Source organism: Oncorhynchus nerka, linkage group LG7 (genome assembly GCF_034236695.1).
Source record: "Oncorhynchus nerka isolate Pitt River linkage group LG7, Oner_Uvic_2.0, whole genome shotgun sequence".
Taxonomy (NCBI): domain Eukaryota; kingdom Metazoa; phylum Chordata; class Actinopteri; order Salmoniformes; family Salmonidae; genus Oncorhynchus; species Oncorhynchus nerka.
Genome location: NC_088402.1, coordinates 61,598,838 through 61,616,729, shown reverse-complemented (window position 1 = coordinate 61,616,729; position 17,892 = coordinate 61,598,838). Strand labels below are relative to the sequence as shown.

General features: G+C 39.5%; 1 long non-coding RNA gene across 1 annotated transcript; it reads right to left on the bottom strand.

The window, feature by feature from the left end:
- Positions 1–2,289: 2,289 nt before the first annotated feature.
- On the bottom strand, positions 2,290–16,715 carry LOC115132802 (uncharacterized). Its single transcript, XR_003864120.2, has 3 exons — positions 16,437–16,715; positions 2,909–3,062; positions 2,290–2,556 (listed from the first exon to the last, which is right to left on the bottom strand). It is a non-coding gene; the product is annotated as an uncharacterized LOC115132802 (long non-coding RNA).
- Positions 16,716–17,892: the final 1,177 nt, after the last annotated feature.

Sequence of the window (17,892 nt, the reverse complement as noted above, 5' to 3'; positions counted from 1 at the left end):
ACACCAGGCTGTCCTTCTGAACACTGTAGTTCTTGTGTCCGATCAGCCAATATGTGTTATTTTTCCCTTTACTTAGAGAGGAAATGCTGTTTTATTTCATAATAGCTCAAACACAAATCACAGTAAGGATTAGAAAACAGGAAATTCAATTCCCCCTCCCCACCCATTGCTTTGAAGAGAAATCTCTCACGCACTTAGAGGTAATCTGAAGACTTTTGACTTGTAAGTTAATTAGCTAGAGAGTTTGGATGGGTCCCAAATAATTATACACTTCACCGGCACTCTGGGAAAATCCACCGGGTCTATTGACAGTTCATTACACAGTACGTCTCCCCTCTATGTCAGTGTGAGGACAGTTGACCTACTAAGTATCCTAATGATGTTATAATGTTGAGTAGATTTAATAAATGAGGTGATGATCATGCTGTCAAACTGTAACTTAGTCATTCAACAGTCATGATGTGAGCTTCTCCATTCCACTTCGATGGAGACAGTATATAGAGACATGAATAGCCAATGATTTGCTCAGATTAATAATAGTATTTTAGTGGCTGAAACTAGACATTTCTAGACATTTCTCCAAAAAGCCCCCTTGAACTTTGCGACCTTTTGCCACATTTCAGGCTTCAATCAAAGATATAAAACTGTATTTTTTTGTGAATAATCAACAACAAGTGGGACACAATCATGAAGTGGAACGACATTTATTGGATATTTCAAACTTTTTTAACAAATCAAGAACGGAAAAATTGGGCGTGCAAAATTATTCAGCCCCTTTACTTTCAGTGCAGCAAACTCTCTCCAGAAGTTCAGTGAATGATCCAATGTTGACCTAAATGACTAATGATGATAAATACAATCCACCTGTGTGTAATCAAGTCTCCGTATAAATGCACCTGCACTGTGATAGTCTCAGAGGTCCGTTAAAAGCGCAGAGAGCATCATGAAGAACAAGGAACACACCAGGCAGGTCCGAGATACTGTTGTGAAGAAGTTTAAAGCCGGATTTGGATACAAAAAGATTTCCCAAGCTTTAAACATCCCAAGGAGCACTGTGCAAGCGATAATATTGAAATGGAAGGAGTATCAGACCACTGCAAATCTACCAAGACCTGGCCGTCCCTCTAAACTTTCAGCTCATACAAGGAGAAGACTGATCAGAGATGCAGCCAAGAGGCCCATGATCACTCTGGATGAACTGCAGAGATCTACAGCTGAGGTGGGAGACTCTGTCCATAGGACAACAATCAGTCGTATATTGCACAAATCTGGCCTTTATGGAAGAGTGGCAAGAAGAAAGCCATTTCTTAAAGATATCCATAAAAAGTGTTGTTTAAAGTTTGCCACAAGCCACCTGGGAGACACACCAAACATGTGGAAGAAGGTGCTCTGGTCAGATGAACCAAAATTGAACTTTTTGGCAACAAATGCAAAACGTTATGTTTGGCGTAAAAGCACAGCTCATCACCCTGAACACACCATCCCCACTGTCAAACATGGTGGTGGCAGCATCATGGTTTGGGCCTGCTTTTCTTCAGCAGGGACAGGGAAGATGGTTAAAATTGATGGGAAGATGGATGGAGCCAAATACAGGACCATTCTGGAAGAAAACCTGATGGAGTCTGCAAAAGACCTGAGACTGGGACGGAAATTTGTCTTCCAACAAGACAATGATCCAAAACATAAAGCAAAATCTACAATGGAATGGTTCAAAAATAAACATATCCAGGTGTTAGAATGGCCAAGTCAAAGTCCAGACCTGAATCCAATCGAGAATCTGTGGAAAGAACTGAAAACTGCTGTTCACAAATGCTCTCCATCCAACCTCACTGAGCTCGAGCTGTTTTGCAAGGAGGAATGGGAAAAAAATTCAGTCTCTCGATGTGCAAAACTGATAGAGACATACCCCAAGCGACTTACAGCTGTAATCGCAGCAAAAGGTGGCGCTACAAAGTATTAACTTAAGGGGGCATGCCCAATTCTTCAGTTTTTGATTTGTTAAAAAAGTTTGAAATATCCAATAAATGTCGTTCCACTTCATGATTGTGTCCCACTTGTTGTTGATTCTTCACAAAAAAATACAGTTTTATATCTTTATGTTTGAAGCCTGAAATGTGGCAAAAGGTCACAAAGTTCAAGGGGGCCGAATACTTTCGCAAGGCACTGTATATATATATATATATATATATTACACACATGTATATATATGAAAAAAAGTCTAGAATAATTTGGTTTACCCAAGGAAACTATTATAAGGTTTGCTCTATTCCCAAACAGTCTCACCTTCACCTCGGTCCCTCCTCTCAGATGGAGCTCGTAGACGCAGTCCTTCATCAGGGCCAGGTAGGTGGCTGAGCTGGCGTGGATCCTCTGAGCTGACGCTGACACAGACACACACACAGCATTGGGAACAGGTGCCTGCATACTGTACTGTATGTGTGTGTGTGTGTATACCTACGCAGGCTGGTGGACTCCATTCTGGAGGTGTGTTGACAGTATCTCCAAACAGGCCGTATCTGGGCATCTTGTAGCTGACAATACCTGCCACACATGGACCTGGAGCAAGGAAAGCAAATGGAGAAAGACAAGCTTGCTATACCATATTTGACTCACTGATCTTTACATGGGCAATAACTCCATACAATAATCCCAAATTATAAAAAGGCAATCAGGTTATAGACTTATATTAAACCTACCACAATACATATGCAATGTATATTACCACACATGAAGTTCCCTCTCAGGAAATAAAAGTAACTTGAATTGAATTCAGTATTGCTTGCATATACAAACTGTACGTCTCAAAACTCACAGCATCTGCCTGTTAGGTGAGATTATCAGGTACTTTGCAGCACCCAAAACCCTTATGTGATATGATTTGAACATGGGTATGTGTGTGTTTTGTCACCTGTGTGTATTCCTGTGCAAAGCTGTGGGGTATGGCCACCTATCTGACGGCTGGCACCAAGTCCAGCAACATTTTGGCTCTCGTCAGCGTGCTTGTCCCCGTTCCTCTCAGGCAGGCCCCTCACCACCATGTAGGCATCGTCTATCGTCTCAACCTGGGGGACCAAATACAATGGGTCCACTCATGATCAGGCCATGTTGGATAGATCAAAAACGTCCCAATACGTACACACCATTTTGTATAAAGTGATGTATAGGCCGTGCATACTGATTAGTCTGAGTCTGATAAGATGACTCTCTCTGTATGTTTGACAACAGCTGGTAATCAGATAATGGGACAGGCTGTACCAAAATGAACGAATGGGAGGGGAAAACCCAATTCTGCATTAGATGACCACTTCTCAGTATGGATGTTGATATTTGTTCAGTTTTAACTAAACAGTATGTTCTAAATAGTATGCTGTATGGTTAGTACACAGTGTAGGGTAATTCCACGCTATCACAGATTGTTCTGGCATAAACACTTCATTGGGAGGAAGGATGTTTAACATGCTTTTTACATTTTTATCACAAACGATTTTTGAGAAAATCATAATGAAAGTGCCCATTTTAGGCCCTTTTTAGAACCGTACGGACATCTTGGTGTCATTATACTACTTATAGTGTGCTCTAAGATACGGAGTTTGTCTTGATTCTGAGAAATGAACTATGAACAAATTCAACATTTGTGGTAGCAGGATTACAAGATATTATATTTATGCACCAAATGGTTGTTTTATGAAATCTTTCCCTTTCTGAGTTAACTGAGAGGAGTCTTTTTGAAGCTTGGCTTATGGCTTACACTCTAGCTTCCTGCAGTTAGTATGGATGTGTGGTCAAGGGAAATGAGATTTGCTTGATAGCTTGGGCTGACAATGACTTGGTGATAACTACCTAAAGCTGGCATTCTATAGACAAGATGTGGTGTGTGTGTGTGGAACCCGAGATAGTCTGGAAGAGTCTAGAACAATACCTCATTGTCTCATCTTCCTGGCATCTGGGAAACTAAGTTGGGTTGGGGGTATAACACCATCATGTGTGGATAACCAAGGTGGCTTAGGGGAGTTGGAACCAGTCTGACTTAGCATTTTTAAGTCCTATATAAGGTCTCTGTTTTATCATTATCAGTTAGGCTCTCGGCCCAACAGTCTTTTCATAAATACAATAATGAATCGATATTGAATATAAATGATTGTTTGAAGAAATGACAGTCTCTCTCACTTGAATAGAATATTCCACCACACGTTACAAATATTATTATGAATTACGTTTTGGATTGTGCTTATTTTTTAGACATTGTTTGAAACAATATACTCTTCAAAACATATCAAATCTTCGAAGGAATTTTCAATTTTATACATATAAATTGACATAGGATTTAACCCAGTGATTTACCTAAAAGGCTCTGATTTGTCTGTTTCCATATACGCAGGATGGCACCTGTGTTTCACTGGGCCATGGCTTTGGTGGACCTGCTCTCACTTGGGGCCAATAACAGAAATGGCTAACTGTGAACTTTAACAAACTTTAACACCTTCTCACAAAGCTACTGTTTTGATTATGCAGAGGTCAGCCCTAGCACAATTTCCCTAGTATTAACATAAGGGTGTATACACTAGTGTAACACTGGTGTTCAGTGGTGATTTTAGCATGTAAATCTTCGTGGGGTAAACTCAACTATTTTGTTTAGATGCATGCCAGCAAAGCCACTACACAACACTAAACAATACATGAATTGCACTATAACGGTGTCCACAAACTGGTAGGGCCTACAAAAAGCTGTCACGACAGTGGAGCTTTCCTTTCAGCATCATGGAGTGAATCCTTACCACTGCTACACCTGGCTATCAGTGGAGCCTCATCTGGCAGCAAAACAGTTAATTCAGCCTCATTTACTGACTTTTAAGAACCATAGCTGACATGGCCGACTTGCTTAAACAAATGTGGTTTTTACTGACTCCTTGTGGATTTGTGTAAATCGATAAGAACCTTTTTGTCCTTCAATAATAACAAACATCAACATGAGTTTGGACTTTTGAACCATTCACAAGGATTATTACATTTATGTTCAATCATTCATAATGTTTGTTCTTATATCATTAACACTTAGCTCCAAGTATAAGCAAGTGCAAGCAAACGAGCTGTGATGAGGTAGGACTATTCGTTCAGCACTTTTAAAATGGAAACCGACAGAAATTCAAATAGATTCAGATAGCGAGAGAGATTTGATTTTTTTTTTATTAAGCCTATGTGGTCTAAAAAGGTAGGAAAATAATCACGAGGATCCATGTTTATAGATAATATACCGACGCACAGACAGCGCATTGGGCAAACACAACAACTCTTGCAATATCAACTGTAATTACATGGCTCTATTACTGAACTTTTTGTTGAAAACAAATATTTGAATGGGAAGAGTGTCACTGGGAAACATGGTTACAGACCCAACAACATATAGAATCCGCTTCTCGTGAAGAAAAGCACGAGCTAATTTATACAGCAGCATACAATACATTTTTGTGCTGTGTTCACTTGAACAGGAAGGTGGAGCAGTGATTCTTCTTGTGGGCAAGTTGTCATCAAATATACATGAAAATGTAAAATTATATTTCAGAATGTAGCAATACTCCACTGTAAAATGGTTGTGGCTATTTTGCTTCCACTGGTCCTGGGGTAAAAGACATGAATTTGACCCAGTACCAGGAAATTTTAGCCAAAAACCCTGTCGGCCTCTGCTAAGAGGCTGAAACTAGAACGTGCTTTCCATCCGATCCTGCAAACTATGTTACAAGAATGTGGTATGATTTTGTTTGCTCTGGACTCCAGAGAAGTGACATGATATTAGCTGATAACATGGACTTTCAGCTCCAAACCCAGGTGTTAAAAGTAGTTTATTTATGTAGCTTAGCTTGCGTTTTGAAAATGCATCACCATTTATGGCTATGTGCGCGCATATTCGCGTATGCACACACGCAAGTGCGTGCGGGGTCGCAGATTCGCGGGTCAAATAGTTTGCGAACTACTGGGATACATGATAGTGGCTACATATGCAGTCTCTGAGCAATTGTATTAGTATATACATTTTTGGGAATACAATATATCTTATTTATTTTATGCAATCATTTTTTGTTATATTTATCAATGGTGTCAATCATTTCGGACCACACTAGTTTCAGTAAGTAGTAGGCAAGAACGAGTCCAATCCAATCTCCATGTAGGCTACACAGTCCAGTCTTAACTTGTAGACGTTATAGGAGTCGATGCGATTGTCGAGCACATGTACAGATTGTTCAGCATCCCCATAACTCGCAGAGGGGTGCAGGAGGCCGAGATCGTGGTGAAACCAACAATATCAGAGAAGAAAATAGTGACCTGTATAGAATGACAGGAAAAACAAGATGCCTCTCTTAATTCATCATATGGTAAATTGTGCGTGCAAAGTATGCTGTGCATGTGAAGTACATGTATATAGTTGACTCCATTGTGATTTAACTCTCGTTTACAAGACAGACAGTGGTCCAAAGTAAACATGGGTAAATGGAGTAAGTGTACTGTACAGTTCTATTGTATACTTATATGGTCTCTTTGTCTAGCAGCTGAATAATGGGGGTTCCTCAGGAATCTGTCTTATGACCTTTCCTCTTTAGCTTATATGACCTTCCTCATGTGTGTCATGATGTTGATAGCCAAATGTATGCAGATAATATTGTGATTAGTGTTCCATTTTGAGAATGTTACAGTCCTGGGACTCAAAGGCTGCATTTAGACAAGCAGCCCAATTCTGATATTTTTCCATTTATTGGTATTTTGACCAATCAGATCAGCTCTAAAAAAAGATCTGATGCGTAAGATCTGATGTGATTGGTCAAATGATCAGAATTGTGCTGCCTGTGTGAACGCAGCCATAGAAGCCTGCGTCAAAACGGACCACATCCCCTTTGGTAGCCAATAGCCCTGAGCAAAGTGCTTTTGGCCCAGCTGGTTCAAGTCCCTCAATAAGATGGATGCAATTTTCACCCGTGTAACCTGTTTTATCTCCTAATGAATATGGAACACCGTAATTACAGGTAATCATGACAACAATAAGAACAAATAAACCAAATGTAAGAGTTCATTCAGCACAATGGTTTGGTGATTTTGACAACCTATTTCACCAACAGAGTCCCTTAACATGACAAGGCTCTCACAGTAATTTGTTTAAATTGTAAAAGTGATGAGGGAGAGAAAGGGTCTCATCTTGATGCTATTTAAGTTGGTTATAGAAATGTCAAGGAGTTTCTTTAAATTGAAAGTTGTTGTTAGAAGGTGCCATACCCTTTAAGCATGGGTTCTTGATAGCAGTGGTGTAAAGTACTCAAGTAAAAATACTTTAAAGTACTACTTAAGTAGTACTATTACTATTTTTTGACAACTTTTACATCTACATTCCTAAAGAAAATAATGTACTTTTTACTCCATACATTTTCCCTGACACCCAAAAGTACTCATTACATTTTGAATGCTTATCAGGGAAGGAAATAGTCAATTTCACTCACTTATCAAGAGAACATCCCCAGTCATCCCTACTGCCTTTGATCTGGCGAACTCACTAAAACATACTTCATGTGTTAATTATGTCTGAGTGTTGTATTGTGCCCCCGTAAATAAATAAAATGGTACTAATAAGGAATTTTAAATCATTGCTACTTTGGTACTTAAGTATAATGATTAAGCTAATTCAGTATATTCTGAACCAAATACTTTCAGACTTCTACTCAAGTAGTTATTACTGGGTGACTTTCACTTGAGTCATTTTCTATGAAGCCATCTTTACTTTTACTCAAGTATGACAATTGGGTAATAAACACACAGGAATACTATACACATTATGGGGAGCTGATGACAGCAAATGGACCTATCACGAACCTACAGGAAGGGTGAGAAATCCAGGCCACTAAATACCCTGGTTGAAAAACAGATATGAATTTCTCACCCTTCCTGTAGGTTTGTGATAGGTCCATTTGCTGTCATCTAGTGGACATTTTGCTCAATTGCCCTCAGCTATGTTTAGACTGTTGTTGTTCATGTTTTGCTGTGTTCTAGTGTTCTATGGAATATATTACATTCTTATTCTCGACACTTCTCCCAGTCATATTTAAGGTTAGAACTACCTTTCTAAGTGTTCTGATACTTCTAGCTTGGAGTTGTATTTTTATGATAACATAACTACAGTATTTCACTTTTTAATGTGTATAGTATTGCTTACTAGGTGTGTCCAATCAATTGTGTAACCACTCCCTCTTCTAATTAGGGCTAATTGGAAAAGCTGTTCAAAAGAGGACATTGTATTATTTCTTTGTACTCCCTGGCGAAGGCCATGCAGCCAAAACGCATCGGATTATTAAAACTTTGTTTCTATTGAACATGTGTAAGGAATTGCTATTTCGTATGCAGGTGACTAAACTTACTGCTAATTACATGGCTACAACTCACAGTAAAAGCCTGTGGGGTCCCCTACAGGATAGCTCCCACATTACACACATAATCTCCCTTTTTTAACCGAACACTGTGCCCGAAGAAGATCCTACGATGACGGACAGACAACTGAGCCAATGGCGGAAGACTACAGACTACAACCAGCTGAACCAATCCGGAGATCCGATCTTCCTAGGGTCAACCTACTTTCTGTGACGTATATAAGGGCTGTGCTGACTGTTTACGCTCTCTGCCTGCTGTTCCAACACGAACTAACGGAAGAGCCGTATTTACGTGTACCAGATATTCTCCCTCTGAAATAAACTGTCGCTTGTCGTACAATTTTAACACCTGGTCTGAATCGATCCTTAACCGGCTCACCCTTCTAATATCCTTTTATCAACAAAACATGGTAGCCAGAGGATGGTTGAAAACGGTCCGGTCGAAGTGAGTTGATTGGGTGTGAGAAGGAGAGTGACGGAAGGACGGTTCCAAAAAAGAGACGGGTGAAAGAAATTCGGGGGAGGACAATAATTCTGCTCAACTCGGGAAACTGATCTAAAAGGTGCACCATAAACAAGGTAAGCAAAACCTGTTAAATCAAACTTTGCATATTGTCGTATAGTCTGTCTAAATTCTGATCAGTATTTCCGAGTAAGTATGAATTCTTGTGTAAATTTATAATTTGCTGACGAGTCAAAGAACAGTAGAGTGAACATATGTGGTACAAACCGGTGACGGCCGGGTGATTAAATCATTGATGAGATATCAGCGAGGGGATAGATTGTGTAATTTTGTCCCGTGACCCGGTCAGCGCAGTCTGATAGCTTTCAATGATGAGGGATCACTTTTGAGGCCTGTAGTTCCGATAGGGGTCGAACATATATATATATATACATTCAGTTTCGATAGGGGTCGGACATGTGTACAATTTTGATAAGGGATCAGCACGATAGAGATAGGGATAGATATCAGTAAGGGAATAGCAAATTGCTATTCATTAAACCTGGCGCCGAGGTTGTCCAGCGGCTCGGTCGAAGTCCAGTCTGATAAGGGGGTCCATAGGGATAGATATCGGTAAGGGAATAGCAAATTGCTATTCATTAAACCTGGCGCCGAGGTTGTCCAGCGGCTCGGTCGAAGTCCAGTCTGATAAGGGGGTCCATAGGGATAGATATCGGTAAGGGAATAGCAAATTGCTATTCATTAAACCTGGCGCCGAGGTTGTCCAGCGGCTCGGTCGAAGTCCAGTCTGATAAGGGGTCCATAGGGATAGATATCGGTAAGGGAATAGCAAATTGCTATTCATTAAACCTGGCGCCGAGGTTGTCCCGCTGCTCGGTCGAAGTCCAGTCTGATAGAGGTCCAATGATAAAGATAAGCTGATAGGGGTCAGAGAGATGACGTGTATTTGTAACGGTTTATATTAAAATGTAATGTGGTTGTAATCGTCTCCATTAAGATTGTTGATGGTTTGAGAGACAGAGAGAGAGAGAGAGAGAACTCAAGAAGGGTTATTGAATAAATCTGAAAATTCTGTGTTGTATGTAAACTTCCATGTTGTGTGTATCTATAACTTCTGTGTAAAATGTATAATATGTAAACTTCCATGTTGTGTGTATCTATAACTTCTGTGTAAAATGTATAATCAGGAACAAAATGACTGATGTATAATTGAAATAAGATCTGAATATAATATTTAATATTGCGACTATATAGTCGAATAGATCCCTTGGTTGCGCGCTCCACGAAAGCTATACCAACCCAATCGTTTTTCTCGAACTGAATATACAAGGAAAAGCTCTGAGATAAGGCAGAGTGTGAGCAATAGTGTCTCCTCGAATACATCGTTGTTATTAACTAACGACGGACTAAGTATATTCTAATTATATTCAAGTAGTCTGGTAAAATTCCGATTGAATTAAATTGAATCACGATTAAAAATTCACAATGGCGACCCCCAATACTCCAAAGCTGAAGTTTAATGAGTTCCTAGAAAAAAAAAATGGAATATAGATCAGGGGGAAAGGGACAGTGGAAGGATATAAAGAAAGTCTGGGAGGGAGTAAAGTTAAGATGGACGCAAGCAGGTTACCTAGGAGGGGGACTGCCAACCGGGGTCCAGTTGAAAACAATTGAATGTGGGTTAAGAGAGAAAGAGGCAGAAAAGAACAAAATTCACGTATTTAAGAAAGAAGGGTCAGATACGAAGGGAAGCGAGATTAATGAGAATCCTAATTAAGGGAAAACTTTGGGCGTTTAAATTAGTGCTATTTTCTGTTGTTTTAACAAATACAGATAACTGTAAATTGGGTCTATTTGCGGAGAATCTCCATAAGCATTGGTGGTTCAGTGGTAGAATTCTCGCCTGCCACGTGGGAGGCCGGGGTTCGGTTCCCAGCTGAGGTGTAAAGAATAGTTATATATGTCTGAGTCTTTGGTTGTAATTGAACTGGTTGTTTTGCAGAGAAAGTTATAGTCACTAGTATTGGTATAAGATATAAACTGAACGTTTTAAATAGTTTGTTTGGTTCAAATTGAAAGACTAATTCATTCAACTTAATATAAGAACGGAGATTTTGATGCAAGGCGATGTCTGTTCACTAAATGATTTGTTGGGAATAATACATTGGGAAAAGAGTCGTAATTAAAATGCTAATTCAAAGACGAGACAGTAATTTAAATCAAATTAATTCTGAATAATAACGGGGAACAATTACGATAGATTTGTGTCCATCGAAATGTTTTTATAAGATTAGCGAATTGAGAGATGTTGATTGATGTTGTAAACTCTAAATCAGGATTCAACAGATGTGATAAATTAGGTTTGGTTTATCGAACCCGAAATACTGTTGTTGCAGAAGGCCAACCATTATTTACAATGAGTTGAAAATCGTTGCGAAATGAGTAAGATTGAGCGCTTGTTGATGACATCACTAGCGAGGTTTCCGTCGCCACGGAAATGATGTCTTGACTGGGGGTGACAGAGAAAATGGTTAGTGTCCTTTAAAAGGAGTATGTAAATCGTCAGGAAAGATGCTAAAAACTAGCAGCTGATTCGCTGGGTGGGTATCATTGATTTGTGGCGTTTATTTGGACTGTAATTGGGCCGTGAGAGAGAGGGATTGGATGTCTGAGTCATAAAACATCGTGATGGTGGATTCTGATGGTTGTTGATTCTTGGTTTGATCGTTTGAATAGCACCAGTGAATTTGAGCACTGTTTCCATTATGTGGAACGGTGTCAGGGTATTAATGGTGAAAAGCAACCTCTATGGTAAAACATTGTACATGTTTCGGTAAACTAGCGAGGTTGAATTTGGTTATTTGAACATTTCCCTTGATACGTAGACATACGTAACAGGGGCAAGTTGTTTTTCCTTGAGGAACACGCAGATGGTGTTTTGTTATATTGAGATGTAAATGTGAGTTGAAGGAGCCAAGGGAAAATACGTTATTTTTATTAAATATCAGGGATTATAATATTGGGGAGAATGAGGCCATAAACGACCAAATTGGAAAGGCCTGGAAGTTTTGATTAATCATTAAGGTTTGCAAATATATACACATAAAACATTTGTTAGGACTATTTGTTTTGGTGCAAAGGTATTTTAAAGAGACACGCTCAAATATGGAACTTTATGAGTTTTTATTTTATGAGTTTTAAATTACACAAGTGAATTTGGATTTTAAGGATAAAGGGTTCTTTAATATGTCTAGTGTAGTATAGAACTTGACTATAAAAGGGTGGGTTGACTCATGGACCTTATCATGACTGTCTTCTAAGGTCTGATCAGCCTTGGGGGAGAGTCATTGGTATAATGAATGTGGTCATATTGAGTACTAGTTTTAAGGTAAATTCATTATAAAGGAGTTTAGGTTAGGAGGTTAGGATAGGATATATATTAAGCCAATAGGGCAGGGAATTACATAGAAAAATAAGTTTCAGTTCTTAGGGGTGATAAATCACTGTAGACAAGGAATTCTGCACTCTGCAACATATATTAAATTCATGTTATTGTCAGATAGAATACTAAGAGTCCTTGAAGGAAGGATTTTGATATGATAAGCATTTGTTTTGAATTTTTTTTTTTTTTTTTTTTTTTTTGACCATTAGGGGTTTAAAAAAAATATATATAGTATTAAATTTAACAGGTATATAGGACATCTGTGATGATTTAGGATTATTGTTAGGTTGATTAAGGAAATGTAAGGACTTTAGAGATTGACACTCATAGACATGATTTTGGATAAAGTCAAACAGTTAGAAGCTTAGTGGTATTTGAGAAATATGAGAGAAAAGGTTTAAATTGGTAAATATATATTTAAGAAAATATATAAGTAGCGCAGATAGTTCTTAAGTAGATAAGAAACTTGACAGGGAATTGGTACTGGATTGACGCCCAAGGGAGAATTGGACATTGTGGAAAACTAAAAGGGCTCCTTCATGATGTCAGACATAAAGATAATATACTAATCTTACCTAAGTCATTATTTAGAGTAGGTAAGGTTGATACCTGGGCAGAGTCAGGTATCAAAGGGGGATGGGTAAATTGTGGTCTAGGATAGGATGGGGCTTATTGGATAGGAAAAAAAAAAAAAAAAAAAAAAAAAATGTAAGCTAACAATTGGGCATAGAAGTTAAAGATATAATCAGATAAAACATATGAGAAATTGTTTGTTAACCAAGCCTGTATGTCCAGGATTGTATGCATTACAGGTGAACTACAGGTGAAGTCACTCAATCCAGTCCCAGAGGCTTGGGGACCATAGAAGACCCCTGGTGACAGCTAGCTGAAAGAGCTACCCAGATTCATATCGCACGGCGGAAGGGTAAGACACTTTTTCACTGTCGGACAATAAACAGAGTTCGGGAGAAGAACTGGAATTAACAGAATTCGGGGCCAACTCTCGAATGAAGTAACCCTACCTGTCCTATCACCCCTGTTTTTGTTCATAGAAGTGAAGATGTGTCTGGCTCTGGCTAAGTGATGTGTATTTTGTTCCAAAATAAGCATAAGAGATCCCTAGATCTGGGTAGATAAGAAGTTAGAATAGAGATTACACGGTAACCGACTTCGGACAGTTCTAGGATTGGAGAAGAGGATATCCGTATAACATGGAGGATCCCACAAGGGTGGATAGGTTTTCCATGATATGGGGAAACCTGGGAGCAATGTTGAACTTTGTAAAGGTGATGAAATCCTACTAACCATCAAAACTATTAAGCTCTCTGATGCAGGCACTCACACCCTCGGACTACAAAGGACGAGGACAGACATGATGGGTGTGTTTTCTATCAAGGTACTGCCAAGACCAGAGGTAACCGGACACACTCCTCTACCACCACTGTGTTAAAAATACCATTCAGGTAATTAATGTTAGAGTCTATTCGGCTATTGATCAATTAGAAACTGAGACTGGTTTTGATAGTAGGGACAATTTGTGGCTGTCTTATATGAGGTACACAGCTAAAACCCTGAGAGGAAAGGACTGTATTATTTGAAGTTATGCTAGACCTGTTCTGGCTACACCCATTTGCTGTAGGAGAAGGAGAGGGGTGGTTGTGTATTTTGAGAAGTTTTTACCAGGTTAAGCCCAATTCAACCCTCTGTTCCTCTTTGAGCCTTGTGTTTCCTGCAGTACCTCCTCATCGGGCCTCTTGGGGTGTTGAGGCATATGGGGGCAATTACGAGTGCATCACGGGTACAGGTAATGGCATTGATTATGGGAGATTGCCTGAAGCTGATTGCAGGAGTAACATAACCATTAATTCCACTTGGCCAGTTACAGGCCTAAACCAAACGAGTGGTCTGGCTGATGTATGTTGGACCAGTGGAGCCAAAGAGGGCTGAGACCCATTCTTAGAGGAGAATGGCAAGGTACGTGTGGTCTGACCAGTTTGATAATTCCACGGACCATTGTTGATGTTGTTGCTGAACAGCTGCTGAGTTCTGTAACCAGGGGACCTGAAAACATTCCATCCCATGGGAGACAGATGTAGTAGTGCTCCATGGACAGAGGATGTAGTTGACATACACTAACCTGATGGGAGTGCCAGTGGGGATTCCTCATGAGTTTCAGGCCTTGGGTAGGAATGATGGACTCTGGCACTTACTACCTACTATGGGTCCAGCCATGGTGGATGCTGGACAGACTGCATGGATTAATTATATCTACTATGATCAACAGCGTTTTGTGAATTACTCCCGTGATGCACTCACTAGTATGTCTGAACAGCTTGAGGCCACATTTGGGGTTTCCAGACAGAATAGACTTGCCTTGGATATGCTTCTTGCCAGTCAGGGGACGTCTGCAAGATGTTCGGTAAACAATGTTGCACGTATATTCCTAATACCAGTCCAGATGATAGTTTTTAAACTTCACAATCTAAGGCGGGGTTGATGCACTATCTGCTAAGATGAGGTCCACGGGGGGGTGGAGGAGTCTGTTCTCTTGGCCTGGTTTGGTAAGTGCACTGGTAGGATGGTTACTGGATTTCTGACCCTAATTCTTGTATTATTTGTTATTGATGTGATGTGCTGTTTGCATCATACTGTGTTTTGACAAGTCTGTTACAGATGTGGTGAGGGCTTCAGGCATGATGCCTTTGCTTGATGCTCCAGTTGGCGATGCCGATACGGAAGCATGCTTTCAGGGAGGATGGGACTGACTGATGATGACACATGGTTTGGAGTCCCTGGGTGGCAAGGTGCCCACTTGGTACAGGATAGAAGTAGCTGAGAGGACCAGATGGTTTCTAATAATTCTTTACTCTGTTTTCCATGACCAAAGTTTTATCCTACATCTTACATGTCAATAACAATAAAGTTTTATCCTGTTTTTGATAAGTGACACCCTTGGGGGAACAAAGGCATACAACAAAGGCATATATAACTTGTTATTAGTAATAAACTTTTTATTATTTTCATGAAATGCTATGACTGCTGGAATAAAGGATAATTGAGTGACACCCTAGCAGGAGTAAAAAGGGGGATCCAGTTGCTTTTATTGATTAAGCTTCTCCATTGTATGTCGTGTCCCATCTGGGATGGGAAGAGGGGGAAATTATTTTTCTTTGTGGGCCATTTCCGGATAGACATACCTAGTTTAGGATATTTTTCCTTTTTGGATTATGTCTTCGTTTTTGCTTGGAGTAATGTATCTGGACTATATCACATCTCTTAGGAGATGTGAAGAGAGGGTATCAGAAACTTTTTCCTGCTGGAAAAGCTGGCTAATGTGGACAATAATTTTTACTTTTATTTTGAGCTGTTCTCCGCTCTGTTAAATGAGGGTTGTAAGCCAACTTAGTACATAGTGGGATTGAATGGAGAACATGATGGGAATACATATATATCTATTTCTGTTTAGTACCGTGCCTTATTTCATAGTCCCTTAGGGAGAAGTTTTTTGTTTGTTTTTTTTTTTTTTTTGTGTTGTGTCTGGATCTAGTTAGGTGGTGTCACGTCTCTGAGGAGACGTGAAGAGAGGGATTTGTAAGGAATTGCTATTTCGTATGCAGGTGACTAAACTTACTGCTAATTACATGGCTACAACTCACAGTAAAGCCTGTGGGGTCCCCTACAGGATAGCTCCCACATTACACACATAATCTCCCTTTTTTAACCGAACACTGTGCCCGAAGAAGATCCTACGATGACGGACAGACAACTGAGCCAATGGCGGAAGACTACAGACTACAACCAGCTGAACCAATCCGGAGATCCGATCTTCCTAGGGTCAACCTACTTTCTGTGACGTATATAAGGGCTGTGCTGACTGTTTACGCTCTCTGCCTGCTGTTCCAACACGAACTAACGGAAGAGCCGTATTTACGTGTACCAGATATTCTCCCTCTGAAATAAACTGTCGCTTGTCGTACAATTTTAACACCTGGTCTGAATCGATCCTTAACACATGCCATACAAATAAAGGCATTTTAATTAATTATATGAAGAGTGCCTTGGTCCTCCTTTCTTTTTGGAGAACACAGGATTGTTGTTGTCCTCAGCTCATAATTGTTGTTGTCCTCACCTCATAATCACAGGTAAAATGTTGGTCAGTGGTCTTGACTTGTCTCCTTACTCCTGTACCATGTGCATAGACTTCTTGTGTTTTGGAGTTCACCTATGAGTTGGAGAATAGCCGTGGTCCTACGTGAAGTCAGCTCGTCGAAAGCCGCCTTTGTGGCGCGCAGCAGGTCCAAGTTAGAGCTGAGGTCAACGGAGACTGAGCCAAGCAGAGCCAGAAACTAGAGCAGACAAGCAGTTAATATGCGACGAACAGTGCAGTTACTGCCAAGACACGGAGAGGGAGCACCTGCAACAACAAAAAAATATATGAAAAAAATATATACCTAGATAAGGATATATGATTACATAATAAAAACAATGCAATAGACTTATTGTAAATATGAAATATGATTATTAAATAATGCAGTTATAATTTTACAACCTTAATAGATACAAGTGGGATATACATGTTTGTTTAATAATACTTTTTTTTTTTAAATTAAGCACTTTTCATAACACCCAAAGTCACTTTACAAACACAAGAAAACCACATGAAAATAAGCAAGTATATAAAAGTACCCTTAACATGAGGACAGGCTCGCCATGGACAACACCAAACATGGCTGACTAACCAGGGAAGTGAACTAGATAGGCTTATGTTGTTTTCGGGGATAAACGCTGTGTGAATACATTGGTATACGTTTGTTTTATTGTTCTGCTTAGTGTGGGAAAAAAGTTAAACGAAATGCATTTGTTTATTGGATATAATGTTGATATTTATCATGGTTTTTACAAAAAAAATAAGCCTTTTAGCTAGGCTTACAAGTAAACCAAGGTTTTGTAGGTTTGTAGGCTATTAACATTTAACAAAACAATACTCACAATTGCCTGCAAATTTTCGCATTCGCTGTCGGCTTCCTCTTGCGTCGTTGGTGCGACTCTCCTTTTATGTCTGCTGTTCTGAATTTTGGTAAATATTATTTTCAGAGAAGCCGAGGACAGAGTCAGGGATGCGAGGCATTCCTTTTTCATATAACGTTACTCCAAAGATGACTTGGACTCGTCGTCCCGAAAGTAAAATGCGGATATCAAAGTTATGTAGTCCTATATTTTTATGATGCAATTTAAAGAGAATAGAAGGCAGACATTATGTTAATTATTACAAACATGTCTCATTTAGCCCCGCAATATTGCTTGTTCCTGATATCAAAGGCTTATAAATAGGATGCAACTAGTGACGTGTGTTGGATAATTGTGTGGTTTAATTTCTGCAAAGGGAGGAATACATGCCAATAAAGTCTCTCACCTCATTTCACCCAAGGCTTTTCAACAGAAAAAAAGTAATACATTCAATTCTAACTCAATTTATCTTGCTTCTCGTTGAAATACATGTTCATATTGACATTTTTGACGACATTCTACAAAACGGGCTAATCAACAATTTCCCATCAAATTAAGATAGTTAAAATATCCTGTGT